Genomic DNA, 17136 nt, shown 5'->3' on the forward strand with positions numbered 1-17136 from the left:
CTCTAAACTTATTGCCAGCACTGAGAGCTCATCAGGCTTGTGGAAAGCCATACTGTTAGTCTGTTTGCTCTTATGTATTTTATCCACTGGGAAGAATTTACTGGACCACACTAATTCATTAAAAGGATTCCACAAAGCTTTTCTTTGGTCTTTGAGGGTGAGTCTTAATTTGAGTATCCTTCAAATTTTGTTAGTCAAAGCAATTTTTCAAGATATCTTTTACTGGTTGAATATGAGTCATGGTTGCATTTTTCCACCCTGTGTCTTATAATTCCAACTTTTTTTTCTTTTCCTCTGTGCAAAGAAACAATTTCTTTTATAATCTTAAAAAATGTAGCTGTTACCAATATTTACGATCATTCTGACCTCTAATTTTTCAACTAAAGTAACAAATGTGTACCCCTGTATAACATGAGTGTTGTTTTATAGATCCCAGTGATGGTTTCCTCAACACTCTCCACCTGGCCTTGATATCACACATTTTAGGGTGCTTGTTACTATCGTGCCCACTTCTTGGTAACTGTTATTATGCTAGTCAGTATTTGCTACATTATTCTGCTGTTAAAAAACAACCTTAAAATATGTGGCTTTGCAGCAAGTTTGTCTCACTGACGTTCCATGGCAATAGTGAGGATGGGCTGTGGCTGTGTTCTCCTTGTCGTCTCATTTCAGAACTCAGTCTAAAGGAACAGCACTTCCTGGGACATGCCATTTTGGAACTGAGGGAAAGGGCAAGGAATCTGGAAGAAATATGTACTGTGTCTTAAATATTTGCTTTGAACTGGCATGTGTTAAGTCTCCTCATACTTCATTTGCCAAAACAAGTCTTGTGATTAAGCTGGACCATGGAGAAGGGAAGTATCCTACTCTCACAGAAAGACACTGCAAGTGAAAAGGCAGTAGGAATCTTCTTACAAGCTGAGTGAATAATTGGAATGATACAGTACAGAGAATTCAAAACCACAGACTCAGGGTCGGGACTACATGAGTTTAAATCCTGAGTCTGCAACTTAATACATGCATGAATTTTGTCAATTTTTTAAAATTTCTCTGCCTCTCTTTCATTATCTTTAGAGTGGGGTTGCATAGCATCTACCTCTCAGAGTTGTTACACTTATTTGATGAGTTAATTCAAGTGCCTAGAGCACAGAAAGTGCTCATCAGTTAAAACACCTTAATGGTATATACTGTTAATTGTCCTTTCAACGGAATCTGCTTATATATCTAAAATAACAGGCATGTGTTGAATCCATGTATATGATGACTTTCTTAAATAGATCTCTTTCACAGTGCTTTTAAATAACATTAGAATGACATTTTTTATTTGTCTATCTGCTCTACTCTACAGATGAAGATAGTACACTCTAGTCTTTATCTTATATCCCACCAATTGGTAATATACATAGAACGTATCTGTTGCTCAATAAATACTTTGTGAGAAAAAAGTGAGTAGAAAAATAAGAGGAAGTTCTGGGAATACTTAGAAAGAAGAGAACATTGGGGAATTCATTGCCCAGTTGTTCAGAGAACAATTCATGGAAAAATTGGAATTTGAAATTTTTCTTGAAAGAGAAAAAGCTTTTAATGAGTATGTAGGAGTAAAGATATTTTAGATTTCCATTGAGATTCTTGACTAGAAATATTCAGTGTTAAGAGAATCCCCTACTTCCATATTTTTTCTAGTAATGTGCATTACATATAATAGATGCTTATATTGGCTTATTCATTTATTTCCAGATTGACATGACTTTAAAACTCCGTGGGGTACCTAAATCAGTATTGTTCATCATTGAATCCCAAACACTTAATGGTATGGTATCTTGCACAAAGAAAGTAATCCAAAAAATGTTGAATAGATAACTACCAAACTCCAACCAGTTTTTTTCTCCATTATTAAAGCTTATAGTTCTTCATTTCTCAAACTCTAAAGTAAGTTCAAAATTGTATTGCAGGTTTAGAAATAACCTACATTCTTTTGATGAATTGTTCTGGTTAGCACAAACCACATGATCTAGGAGATTTGCAGTAAAATGCTTGGGCTGTGAAACTAAAAACATTTACAAAACAGATTGGAATGGAAAATGACAAGTTCAGCTGAGCTCACTTTAGGAGCCACAATAAAGTAAATTAACCCCAAATGGGTGATTATGTAGAATTCTGCTCGAGCAACTCTGAGTTTCCAACTGTTAATGTCTATAAACTGAGTTCCAAGGCATTATGTGTGCCATAGGCTACATCAAGTGAGCCATCAAATGGAGGGCCTATCTTATTTGCTTAACATTACAGATGCATGGAATCTGTTACATACTTTGGAATTTATAAGTGTAAGATTATTAATGAGTAAAGCATGAGACCTTGTCTGACTTTCTCAAGAACTTCAATCTTCATTAAATGAATTAACTAATGCTTTGCTGTAATCAATGACTTAAATTCTTTCTTGATAATGTGACTCAGGAAATTCATTCAGTCTGGAGATTCTACAGAGGCTTCTCTAAGCCTCTTCTTTCTAAGACCTGTTTAATCTTAGCTTATATGACTCTATCAGTGTTCTTACTAGTTCTAGGCTGCGATAATTCAACACTTAAATTATAATCATCATGTGAACTCATGTTAACTCATTCCAAAAATATTTATTAAGCACCCACTATATTACTGGTACTGTGGGATGAACTTGGAATGAATCATACCGTATCTTTGAGTCTGAACTGAATTTCAACTTACCAAGGACTATAACTTTGAAAAAAATTTCCTGTCCCAATTTTTTTTTTTTTTAAATTTATTTATTTATTTTTGGGACAGAGAGAGACAGAGCATGAACAGGGGAGGGGCAGAGAGAGAGGGAGACACAGACTCGGAAACAGGCTCCAGGCTCCGAGCCGTCAGCCCAGAGCCTGACGCGGGGCTCGAACTCACGGACCGCGAGATCGTGACCTGGCTGAAGTCGGACGCTTAACCGACTGCGCCACCCAGGCGCCCCTGTCCCAATTTTTATTAGTCTTTTTACTATTCTTTGTTATTCAACATTCGTCTAAGAAAACTTAAAATAATTAATTTTAGGGGATGACAACTCAGTCCCGTGTGAGAAAATAGACAGCAAATTGTAATTGAGGAGGCAGAATCAAAAGGTGATACCTCAAGTCCACACAGAGAAATAAAGAGCACTAATGAAAGTAACCACAAAGGTAAATACAAAAGAAAGTATAAATATTTCTGTTTGTAATACTTTTATTCTCCTACTTGACTTAAGACACAATAGCATAAAGCAATAGTTATAAAACTGTATAGATTCAGCTTATAATGTAAAGTATAATTCAAAGGAAAGAGAAGGGAATGAAGCTAGATTGGATCAAAGTTTTTATACACGATTGAAATCAAATTTCCATTAATCCAAATATTGTTTAGGTTGCTAATTGTAACTCTCAGGGCAACAACTAAGAAAATAACTCAGAAGACTATTGTGAAAGAAAAAAAGGAAGCAAGAGCATTAAAATGGTATACTAGAAAATATCTATTTAACATAAAGCAGCAATGGAGGAATAGAGGAACAAAATAGACTTGATATATACAGAAACAAATAGCAAACTGACAGATACAAATTATTCCTTTTCAATAACTAAATTAATGTAAATGAATAAAACATGCCAGAGATTGACAGAATAAAAAAAAAACAAACATAAAACGATACAACTGCATGCTATCTACAAAAGACACATCTTATATTCAAAGACACAAATAGTTAAATATAAAATAGTAGGAAAAAACATACTATGCAAACAGTAACCAAAATAAAGCTGAAGTAGCTGTAGTAATATTAAAGGAAACTTTAACAAAAACTGTGACTATAGGGATGCCTGGCTGGCTGTCAGTAAAGCATGTGATTCTTGACCTCGAGTTTGTGAGTTTGTGCCTCAAACTGGGTGTAGAGATAACTTAAAAATAAAAATCTTCCAAAAAAATTGTGACTGGGGTGGGGGCTGGGTGGCTCAGTCAGCTGAGTGTCTGGCTCTTGATCTTGGCTCAGGTTGTGATCCAAGGGTCATGAGAGTGAGCCCCACATTGAGCTCCACACTCTGGAGATTCTCTCCATGCTAAGATTCTCACTCTCTCTCTCTCTCTCTCTCTCTCCCCCCCCCTCCCTCCTTCCCTCCCTCCCTCTCTCTCTCTTTGTGTGTGTGTGTGTGTGTCCCCCTGCTCTGTCCCTCTCTCCTGCTCTTGCTCTCTGTCTCTAAAGTTAAAAAAATTAACTATAGATAAATAAGGATATTTCAAAATAATAAGTCGATCTATCAGGAAGTTATGAAAATTATAAACTTGAGGTGCCTGGGTGGCTCAGTTGGTTCTGCATTTGACTCTTGATTTTGGCTCAGGTCATCACCTCATGGTCCATGAATTCAAGCCCTGCCTCAGGCTCTGCTTGGAATTCTCTCTCCCCTCCCTCTGTCTCTCCCCCACTCACACACATTCTCTCTCTCTCTCTCTCTCTCTCTCTCTCTCTCAAAAATAAGTAAAATTTAAAAATTTTTCTAAAAGAATTATAAACTTAGCAAATGAAATCCACAATGCATGAAGCAAAAACAGAATTGAAAGGAGAAATCCACAATTCAACAGTAATAGTTGAAAACTTTAGTACTCCTCTTTCAGTAATGGGTAGAAAATCTAGGAAGAATATTAACAGAGAAATAGAAGACTGGCACAAAACTATCAACCAACTAGACCTAACAAGTGTCTATAGAACATTCCTTCAAAAAAAGCAGAATGTGCATTCATCAAAAGTGCACATGGACTCTTCTCCAGACTAGATCCAATGATAAGCCATAAAGCAAGTCTCAGAACACTTAAAATAATGGAAATCATAAAAAGTGCATTCTTCTACTATAATTGAATTATATTGGACATTAATCAAAGACAGAAAATGGGAAATTCATTCACAAGTATATGGAATTTAAATAACCAAAAGGTAGGGGCGCCTGGGTGGCTGAGTCAGGCTTCTGATTTCAGCTCAGGTCATGATCTAATGGTTCATGAGTTCGAGCCCTGTGTCAGTCTCTGTGCTGACAGCTCAGAGCCTGAAGCCTGCTTTGGATTCTGTGTCTCCCTTTCTCTCTACCCCTCCCCTGCTTATGCTCTGTCTCTCTTTGTCTCTCAAAAATGAATAAATGTTAAAAAAAAATAAGTGTTCTGACCATTAAAAATAAATAAATAAATAAATAAATAATCAAATGGCAAAAGAAGAAATTACAAAAGAGCTTAAAATACTTTGAAATAAATAAAAATGAAAACAATACATCAAAACTTACGAAATTCAGCAAAAGAACTGTTTGGAGAGAAATTGATAGTTATATCACCTATGTTCAAAAGAAGAAAGATCTCATATCAATAAACCAACATTCCACTTTTAGAAGTTAGAAATAGAAGAAAACATTAAAGACCAAAGCAAATAGTAGGAAGGAAATAATAAAGCTTAGAGTGTAAGGAAATAGAATATGGAAAATAATAGATAAAAGTCAATTAAATTGAAAATTCGTTCTTTGAAAGATACTGACAAGAAAAAACAAGAAAATATTCAGATCACTAAAATCACAAGTAAAAGAGGAACATCACCACAAATGTTACAGAAATAGAAAGGGTAAGGGAATGCTATGAATAATTGCATGCTAGAAAAGATAGTAAAAAGATAGATAGCATAAAGTGGACAAATTCATAAAAAGACACAAACTACTAAAATCATCTAAAGGGGAATTAGAAAATCTGAATAGACCTATTATAAATCAAGAGATTAAATTAGTAATAAGAAATTTCCCACAGAAAAAGCCCACTGGCTTCACTGTTGAATTCTACCAAATATTTAAAGGACAATTAATACCAAACTTCCACAAACTCTTCCAAAAAGTAGAGGAGAGAACACACCCCACATCATTCCATAAGGCCAGAATTACACTGCTATTAAACGTAGGCAAAGATATCACAAGAAACCTACAGACTAATATACTTAAGAATACAGAGTAGTATACTCAACAAAATACTAGCAAACCATACCTGATATGTAAAAAAGGTAATACAGGATGATGAAGCAGGATTTGAAAATCAATCAGTGTAATACTACATTAACAGAAGACAAAATCCACATGATCATGTAAGCAAATGCAACAAAGCATTTGACAAAAAAATACCCTTTCAAGATAAAAGCACTCAATCAACTAGGAAAAAAAAATAGACTTCAATTTGATAAAAGGTATCTATAAAATCCTACAGCTAACATTATATCTTACAGTGAAAGACTGAATATTCCCCTGCTAAGATCAGGAACATGACAAGGATATCTGATTTTAGCAGTTCTGTTTAATCTATTCAATATTGAATAGAACTATATTCTACCCAGGTCAGTTAGTCAAGAAATAATATTAATAATAATAAAAGTCATCAAGATTGAAAAGTAAGAAGTAAGCTCTCTTTCTTCATAGAGTACATGAACTTGTACATAGAAAATCCTAAAGAATCCACATGCAAAAAATTAATAAACAAGTTCAGTAAGTTTTGAAAGTAATAGATCAGTAAATAAAAATTAGTTTTACGTCTATAAACTAGTAAAGAACAACCTAAAACTGGAATTAATAAAATAATTCCACATAAAATAGCACCAAAAAAGTAAAACAGTTATAAATTTAATAGAATAAATGAATAACATATAAAAACGTTCAGGATCATTTAAAAATTAAAGAAGGACTACATAAACTACATAAATGAAATGACATTCCATATTCATGGAATGGAATACTTAATATTGGTAAGATAGAAAAATTCTTCAAACCAATCCACAGATTCATCCCAATCCCTATCATACACCCAGCTGCCTTGTGGATTTTTGTTAGTTTTTTTGTTTTTGCACAAATTGGCAAACTGTACTAAAATCAATGTGGAAATGAAAGAGACCAGGAATGGCCAAAATAATCTTCAAAAAGACGAAGTTGGAAAAGTCACTTTTCAATGTGCAATCTTATAAAACTTAAGTAATCAAGATAGTGTAGTATTTGCATACAGATAGTCATATAGGTCAGTGAAATAGAATTCAAAGTCTGCAAAAAACCTTGTGTATTTTGTTTTGTTTTAATATGAAATTTATTGTCAAATTGGTTTTCATACAACACCCAGTGCTCATCCCAACAGGGGCCCTCTTCAATGCCCATCACCCACCCTCCCCTCCCTCCCACCCTCCATCAACCCTCAGTTTATTCTCAGTTTTTAAGAGTCTCTTATGGTTTGGCTCTCTCCCTCTCTAACTTTTTTTTTCCCTTCCCCTCCCCCATGGTGTTGTGTTAAGTTTCTCAGTTTCCACATAAGAGTGAAAACATATGGTATCTGTCTTTCTCTGTATGACTTATTTCACTTAGCATCACACTCTCCAGTTCCATCCACGTTGCTACAAAAGGCCATGTTTCATTCTTTCTCATTGCCAAGTAGTTTTCCACTGTATATATAAACCACAACTTCTTTACCTATTCATCAGTTGATGGTCATTTAGGCTCTTTCCATAATTTGGCTATTGTTGAAAGTGCTGCTATAAACACTGGGGTACAAGTGCCCCTATGCACCAGTACTCCTGTATCCCTGGGGTAAATTCCTAGCAGTGCTATTGCTGGGTCATCGGGTAGGTCTATTTTTAATTTTTTGAGGAACCTCCACACTGTTTTCCAGAGCAACTGCACCAGTTTGCATTCACACCAACAGTGCAAGAGGGTTCCCGTTTCTCCACATCCTCTTCAGCATCTATAGTCTCCTGATTTGTTCATTTTAGCCAGCCTGACTGGCATGAGGTGAGATCTCAGTGTGGTTTTGATTTGTATTTCCCTGATGAGGAGTGACATTGAGCATCTTTTCATGTGCCTGTTGGCCATCTGGATGTCTTCTTTAGAGAAGTGTCTATTCATGTCTTTTGCCCATTTCTTCACTGGATTATCTGTTTTTTGGGTGTGGAGTTTGGTGAATTCTTTATAGGTTTTGGACACTAGCCTTTGGTCCGATATGTCATTTGCAAATATCTTTTCCAATTCTGTCAGTTGCCTTTTAGTTTTGTTGATGGTTTCCTTTTCAATGCAGAAGATTTTATCTTGATGAGGTCCCAGTACTTCATTTTTGCTTTTAATTCCCTTGCCTTTGGAGATGTGCCAAGTAAGAAATTGCTGCAGCTGACATCAGAGAGGTTTTTTCCTGCTTTCTTCTCTAGGGTTTTGATGGTTTCCTGTCTCACATTCAGGTCCTTTATCCATTTTGAGTTTATTTTTGTGAATGATGTAAGAAAGTGGTCTAGTTTCATGCTTCTGCATGTTGCTCTCCAGTTCTCCCAGCACCATTGTTACAGAGACTGCCTTCTTTCCATTGGATATTCTTTCCTGCTTTGTCAAAGATTAGTTGGCCATACTTTTGTGGGTCCAATTCTGTATTTGTATTCTATTCCATTGGTCTATGTGTCTGTTTTTGTGCCAATACCATGTTGTCTTGATGATGACAGCTTTGTAGTAGAGGCTAAAGTCTGGGATTGTGATGCCTCCCTCTTTGGTCTTCTTCTTCAAAATTACTTTGACTATTCGGGGCCTTTTGTGGTTCCATATGACTTTTAGGATAGCTTGTTCCAGCTTCGAGAAGAATGCTGGTGCAATTTTGATTGAAAAAACCCTTATGTTTATGGTTAATTGATTTTTAACAAAAGTGTCTCACAATTCAATGGGGAAAATCATAGTCTTGTCAGCAAATCCTGCTGGGATGACTTTATATACTCAAAATAATGAAATTAACATCACCTTTCACCATATATAAAATTTAACTCAGAGTAGATTGTAGACTTAAATATGAGAGTTAATACAGATCTTCCTCAATGTACAGTGGGGTTACATCCCAATAAAGCCATCATAAGTTGAAAATAACCTAGGTCAAAAATTCATTTAATACACCTGACCTGTGTAAAATGTCATCACTTAGCCTACCCTAATTTAAATGTGTGAAGAACACATATATTAACCTACATTTGGGCAAAATAATCTAACATAAAACCTATTCTATAGTAAAGTGTTGGCGGGCGCCGGGGTGGTTCAGTTGGTTAAGCACCCGACTCTTGATCTCAGCTCAGATCATCATCTCACAGTTGGTGGGATGGAGACTTACGGGCTCTGAGCTAACAGAGTAGAACCTGCTTGGGATTCTCCCTCTCTCCCTCTCTCTCTCTCTCTCTCTCTCTCTCTCTCTCTGCCCTTAGCCTGCTGGCTCATGCAGACACTCTCTCTCTCAAAATAAATAAATAAATTGAAAAAAATGAAGTGTTGAATATTTCATGCATTTATTAAATACTGTACTGAAAGTAAAACACAGAATAGGTTTAAATGTATCAATTGTTTACCTTCATGACTGTATGGTTGACTGGGTGCCCACTGCCACTGCCTGGAATCATGAGAGAATATTTTACCACATATTAATAGCCCAGGGAAATATCAAATTTCAAATTTCAAAGAACAATTTCTACTGAATGTGTATTACTTTTGTACCATTATAAAGTTAAAAAAATCATAGGCCAAACCATTGTAAGTCAGGGGCCATCTCAAAATCTTAGAGGAGAACACATTCATTATAAGACTGAGGTCAGGCATCATTATGACCTTGTTTTAGACTAATGATTTAAATTACGCCTAACCACAAGCAATTTTAAAATTTTTAAAATTTTTAAAAATTTAATTTTTTTTTTAATTTAAAATTTAAAAAATTTTAAAAATTTTAAAAATAGATAAACTGGATGCTATTGGAATAAAAACATTCGCACTTCAGAGTATACCATGAGGAAAGTGAAGAGATGACCCACAGAATTGGAGAAAATGTTTGCAAATCAAATATATGATAAAAGACATATCAAAAATACATAAAGAGCTCTTATGATTCAACAATAAAAAGAAATAACACATTAAAAGTGGGCAATGATTTTAATAACATTTTCTTCAAAGAAAATAAAGAAATGGCCAATAAGCACATCAAAAGATGCTCAACAATGTTAGTTATTAGGAAAATGCAAATCAAAGCCACAGTAAGATATCTCTTCATGCTCAATATGGTGGCTAAAATAATTTTTTTAAGATAACAATTATTGGTGAGAATGCAGAGAAATTAGTACTCTCATTATACGGCTGGTAACAATGGAAACTGATGCAGCTACTTTGGAAAATGGTTTGGCCATTCCTCAAAATCTTAAAGGATTACCATGTGGTAGCAATTTAATCCCTAACTATATACCCAAGAGAATTGAAAACATGTCCACATAAAAACTTATACATTGTTGTGCATAGCTACAGCATCAATAGCAGTCCAAAAGTGGAAACAAATCAATGTCCATCAATGGATGAATGAATAAACTAATTGTGGTATAGGTGTACAATAGAATATTATTTAGCTATAAAAAATAATGAAATATTGAAATACTACAATATGGGTGAATCTTGAAATTATTATTAAGTGAAAATAGCCTGACACAAAAAACTACATATTGTATGATTCTGTTTACATGAAATGTAGAGAATAGGAAATTTTATAAAGCCAGAATGGTTTGTGTTTGCAGCGGGTAGTAGGATGGGGAGATAGGAAGTGACTGCTAAAGGGTTTGGAGTTTTATTTCACGGTGATGAAAATACTCTGGAAGTAGACAGTGATGGGGTGATAATTGCACAACTTTGCGAATACACTAAAACCTACTTAACTGTACCCCTTAAAAGAGAATTTATGGCATATAAATTATGTCTCAAAAATATGTTAAAAAAAACAACAAAAAAACAAGAGTTTGTGAATTCGAGCCCCGTGTCAGGCAGGCTCTGTGCTGACAGCTCAGAGCCTGGAGCATGCTTCAGATTCTGTGTCTCCCCCCCTCTCTCTGCCCCCCCTCCCCCCCCCCCCCGCTCACTCACTCTCTCTCTCTCTCTCTCTCTCTCTCAAAAATAAATAAACATTAAAAAATAAAAATAACAAAAAGTGATTTTTTTTAAAAAGTAACTAAATATGGAGGGAATTCTTTTACGAATTCTTCTGCTCAAACTCTGGAGAAGGAAAAAAGGTTAAACACACAACTCAACATGTTGATGCAACGAGAATATGTAATGGGAATTATCCAAAGGTTGTTTGTGACTAAGATTTTAAGGTCCATAGAAGTATGGAAGCATGAGAGGACCTATTCAGTGAAAACCATTTGTTGGATTCCAGGAAGGGAAGGGAAAGCCAGTTTCTGCAAAGAGCTAATTGGGTGATGGAGTCATGTTGAGAGACAACACATCTGGGGATGGACAAAGGACAAGAGCCTTGAGTTCGAGGGTTGGGTGAGAGAATCAGGGACAACAATTATAGCTGCTGTTGTCTGTAGCAGGGTCATCTGTAGAATCTGCAAGTAGAGCTATTTATTGCAAGATTGAGAATGAAGTCAAGAGATGGGACAGATTCTTATCATGAGGAATTAGCATATACATCTAATCTCTAGGAAGGCTGTGCTTTGGGGAGCCTGGGTAGCTCAGTCAGTTAAGCTTTCAACTTCAGCTCATGTCATGATCTCATGGTTTGTGGGTTCGGGCCCTGCATTGGGCTATGTGGAGCCTGGAGCCTACTTCAGATTCTGTGCCTCCCTTCTCTGCCACTCCTCTGCTTGTTCTCTCTCTCTCTCTCTCTCTCTCTCTCTCTCTCTCAAAAATAAATAAACATTTAAAATAAATAAAAGAGCTGTAGCAGGATTAAAAAAAAAGTCATGGAGTTATATGGAAAAAAATGTCTGTGGGTCTTAGAGCCAAGTCATTTTCAAATGGTAATGTAAAAAATAAGAAAAAAATTCCATTGTTTTTGCCAGACACACAGAGGAAGATAGAGATTATTGCTGTATATGAGATAGCATCTACCAAGCATCAGTTGTACTCTATTATGATAAAATGGGTAATGAGCTAAAGGATAGAGGAAAGGTAAAGAATAGTGTCCTCCTGGAGTGGGCATTTTTAAGGACTCTCATCCTAACTCTCAGACTCTTCCAGATGTTAACTTAACCCTTTGCTCCTCCTGCTAGCTAAAATGCATGACATTTTTATTTGTTGACTCCTTTTTCTCACCACCTTCCATGCCCTGATCACTTCCACTGATCTCTGAGCCCACTTTATTCTTATTCAAATCCTATCACTCCACTGAAACATCTCTCAATGAAGTCACCAATGATTTCCAAAAAAAATGTTTCCCTAAGGATTTCTTGCTTGATCATTTGCCAGCATTGAGCAGTGTTGTTCGTGGCTTGTTTATGTACCACAATTTCATGGCCCTCCTCTCTGCCTTTTTCCTTCTCTGCTTTGAGTAGTTATACTCCCCTTCCTGGCCATTAAGTGACTCTGTACTGGGTTCCTTCATAACTGCACAGCATTTCATAAACATTTTGCAAATCTGTGTCACCTTTCTCAAGAAAATTGCTGTTTTTTTGAATGGGATTGATTGCATTTAATCTATGGATCACTTGGAGGAAAATTGACATATTAATAACTTTAAGTTCCAATTCATTGACATGGTGTCTCTCCCCATTTATTTGTCTTTTTTGATAGCTCTTAACAACTTATATAATTTTAGGTATACATATTTTGTCCATGTATTGTTAAAGAATAAGATTACTTGTTCTTTCCATTTAAACTCATGTTATTTTGTAATCGAATTTTCCAGTTGATTATTACTGGTTTATAGAAGTTCTTTTAGGTTTCCCAGACCTAATTCTAATGTTTAGGGTGTGGTGTTCTGATACACACAACACCAATTTCAGCAATTCTGACACTATCTACTTGAAGATAGATTCCACGTGTTTTAGGGTTCAGTCCTACAAGACTGCTCTCCCACTTATCACTTTCATTTTTTTAAGTTTATTTATTTATTTTGAGAGACAGAAACTGAGTGAGCAGCAGCAGAGAGAGGAAGAGAGAGAATCCCAAGCAGGCTCCATGCTGTCAGCATGGAGCCCAATGAGGGGCTTGAACCCACGAACCGTGAGATCATGACCTGAGCCAAAACCAAGAGGTGGATGCTTAACTGACTGAGCCACCCAAGCACCCCTGCCCCACTTCCCACTTTAGATGCCAGTCACAAGCCCCAGGCTGTGACCTGTGCTTCTGACTGACAGACCAACTACAGATTGGGGATTCCAATGACCTCCTCCTCAGATTGTTTTAATTTGCTAAAGTGGCTCATTTTTGAAACACTTGTTTTTACTAGTTTATTAAAGTATATGCTAAAGGATACAAATCAACAGGCAGATGAAGAGATACACAGGGTAAGGAGCTTCCAGGCTCCCTCCTGGTAAACCTCTTACCCCACATCTCCTTACATTCACCAGCCGAGAAGCTCTCTGAAACCCATTGTCCTTTTGGGTTTTATAGAGATTTCATTATGTAGTCATGATTCACCAAGTCATTGGCTTTGGCTGATTCAAACTCCAGCCCTCTTTCTTACCCAGAGGTCAGGGAATGGGACTGAAAGTTACAACCCTTTAATGGTTTGTCCTCCTGGCAACTAGCTTTTGACTTTAGGTTCCCTTCTTTAAAACAAGATACCCATCGGGGCGCCTGGGTGGCTCAGTCAGTTAAGCGGCCGACTTCAGCTCAGGTCACGATCTCGCGGTCTGTGAGTTCGAGCCCCGCGTCAGGCTCTGTGCTGACAGCTCAGAGCCTGGAGCCTGTTTCAGATTCTGTGTCTCCCTCTCTCTGACCCTCCCCCGTTCATGCTCTGTCTCTCTCTCTCTCAAAAATAAATAAACGTTAAAAAAAATTAAAAAAAAAATAAAACAAGATACCCATCTCACCTTTATGGCACTGAAGTACTTACAGGAATGGTAGATGAAGATCTAGTATATTTTGGTCATCTGAATGATACAATATATATACACACATAAAATTTATAGATTTCTATAGTAAATCATATCACAGAAATACAACTGATTGTTTTTTGATTTTGGATCCTGCATTTTGCTAATTTCATGTAACAATTCTAGTGGAGTTTTGGAGATTCCCTAGGATTTACTTCGTAAGCAATAATGTCCTCAATAAAATCAATCTATATACCTTTTATCTATTTTTCTTGTCTTCTTGTACTGGTTGGGACCTCCAGTATAATGTTGAGTAGACGTAGTGAGAAAAGACTTATTACTGCTGTCAGTACAGAGGCTGCTTCAGATTCTCTGTCCCCTCTCTTTCTACCCCTCCCCACTTGTACTCTCTCTCAAAAAATACTTACAAAAATTTTAATGGTTTTTTAAAATTTGTTTTTGAGAAGGAGACAGAGTATGAGTGACGGAGGGGCAGAGAGAGAGGGAGGCACAGAATCTGAAGCAGGCTCCAGGCTCAGAGCCATCAGCAGAGTCCCACTTGGGGGGTCTTGAACCCATGAGCCGTGAAATCATGACTAAGCTGAAGTCTGATGCTCAACTGAGCCACCCAGGAGCCCCATCAAAAATAAATATTTTTAAAAAAAAGCATTCATCTTTTCCCATTAGGTAAGATGCCCTTTATCAGGTTGATTAGGTTTCTTTGTATTACTAGTTTACAAGTTTACTGAGACTTGTATCATGAAAATGTGTTGAAGTTTTCAAATGCTTTTCCTTTATTTTTTGAAATGTCATATTATTTCTCTTATTCTGTTAATATGAAAAATTACATTGATTAACCTTTGAATGTTTAATCAACACTGCATTGCTGGAATCAGTCTGATTTATTGAGTGAATTTTATTATCCTTTTTGTATATTGCTGAATGCAACTTGATAATATATTTTCAGGAATTTTTCATCTCTACTCATGAGAGATATTTGTCAACTGTTTTCTTTTGTTGTTATGTTTTTTACTTTTAGGATAACTGTGGTCTTATAAAATTAGTCAGAAAGTATAATTGTTTCTTGGAATTCAGAAAGAGTCTGAATCAGATTGGTAGTGTTTATTTTTACTGTTCTATCGAATTGATCGATCAGGAACAATGATCCTATCTGGGTCTGGAAGGTTTGTTTTTTGTTTTGTTTTGTTTTGTTTTGTTTTTTGTAGCAAGGTTTGGAATTATAGTGCCAGTTTCAGTAATCTTTATTTTTTTTAAGGTATTTATCCATCTCATTTAAGATTGCAAATGTATTGGTTGTTCATAATATTCTCTATTCTTTTAATGTATGCCACACGTTTGCCTTTTCTTGCGACTTAATCCTGGTCACAAATACTTTAAGAAAGGGCAGGTTTCAAGGTCCATCATTTACATGATATTTCCAATTCATAATTGTGGTAATATCTCTTCCAGGATATATTTTCATATCAAAGATGATTTTAAAGTTTATTTAAGATAATGGAATAAATGTAGTGTGTGTGTGTGTGTGTGTGTGTGTGTCCATGAACTTTCCACAGTCAGATGGTTGAGCCTTTCCTAAGATGGCAGGGGAAGACCTTCCTCCATGGACAGCCTACCAGGCTGGATTTCTCAATTGCCCTTTTGTATGATTATTTATTCCACGTAACTGGGCATAAAAATTTACTGACTTCCATAATACATTGTGTTGAAGCTTATAAATGGAAACGATGGGAAAAAAGATAGACTCTGTAGTGAGACAGGACTAAATGCTAATTCTGACCTGTTAGATGGAGACATGGGTATTTTATTTAACCCTTCTCAATGCTCGATCATGTATAAGTGGGATTTGGAATTATCTGCTTTTAGGAACGCATTAATGATTACTCCAGACTATACATAGTTTGTGATGCTCAGTTATTATAGGCATTTTCTAATATTTTTACGTGGACTTTCTCTAGACATATGACTTATCAGTGGAGACATTTGTAGGTGTCCTCAAGATGAGTTCAGGATTAAACATCTTCTATCCTTATTCAGATCATCAGCTAAAAGAGAGCATTATCACTGGTTTTGTTTGTTTTTAATTCTGATGGCAGAGACCATAGCCATTTTCCCTGTGGCAGTTTCTCTTTATGGGAAATATGTTTCTGACGGTTGAGGAAGTTATCAGCTGCAGCATATTGTTTCTTTCCTTCAGGGAAGCACTCAATAATAGAATTGCTAAAGTTTAAATGATCTCTAAGAGATCATTTCGAAAACAGTTCAAGATCATTTAGCAGACATTTATAGGGTTACTCATGCTAGAGTTTTTCTGGAACTTTCCAATATCCATTGCACTTTCTCCTCAATTATTTAAAAGAAAGACTGTTTAAAAAGAGACTCACAGAGGAGAAAGGATTCTCAGTGCCTACCCCCACAACCAGTAATATAGATAAGAAGATTTTTAGGACCACTACTGTCTGAAAAGGTCAAGTCTACATGACAGAACATACAGAGCCAGAAAAGAAATAATTTATCAAATGTATTTCTTTGACAATTTTTCATTAACTTCATGTGTTTCTTTTTGAGAGGGAATAGTTATTGGTCAACAGAAGCTCTGTGTGGAAATCAAAAATTTTCAACTGTGTTGAAAACAGTAAAATTCTGCTTTCAACGATTATCTAACACAGTTGGATCTTGTGATGTATAAAAACAGAGTCCATATGACGTCCATTCTGATAGAGCACAGGGACACATTGGTCTGTCTTGGCTTGCAGCACAGAGATAAAAACAACAATTGAATAATCTTAACAGAACTAAGGTGACCAAAGAGTGAGTCTTCGTGAGAATGAGAACACGGCTATGGTGTGTTAGCGCATTTTCCTCTTAAAAAATTATGCATGCTGAATTTTATTGTTTTGCTCACTAAACCCTATCAATCTTCATGAGTTTGTAATTAAGAAAATATTATACTTGGAAGGACTCCCTGCCATTATCAAATAACTTTGAAAAGAAATGGAAAAGTACAAGTTGTATAATTATTGTTACAAATTCCAGCTATTTGAAATGTTAATATAAGACCACAAGGGATTCTCACTATTTTTGTGTGCATTTTAAAGAACCAGACTGGAGCATGAAATTGGTTTCAAGCAATTTCATAACAATACGTAGTAAACAATGGAGAACAGTTTATTTTTTTCGTCCCTTCACTCAAGGTTTGCACTGGCCAAACCTGAAAAACAAAGTCTAATAAAAAGCACTAGGTAGTTAAGTCCTATCTGTCCATCTGACAGCAGATGGCAGTA

At 36.0% G+C, this 17136-nt stretch overlaps 1 protein-coding gene across 2 annotated transcripts in view; it reads left to right on the top strand.

The window, feature by feature from the left end:
- Positions 1-17136, top strand: part of HCRTR2 (hypocretin receptor 2) — a 112542-nt gene that overhangs the window by 83796 nt on the left and 11610 nt on the right. The window lies entirely within an intron of this gene.

Source organism: Neofelis nebulosa, chromosome 6 (assembly GCF_028018385.1).
Source record: "Neofelis nebulosa isolate mNeoNeb1 chromosome 6, mNeoNeb1.pri, whole genome shotgun sequence".
Classification (NCBI taxonomy): Eukaryota; Metazoa; Chordata; class Mammalia; order Carnivora; family Felidae; genus Neofelis; species Neofelis nebulosa.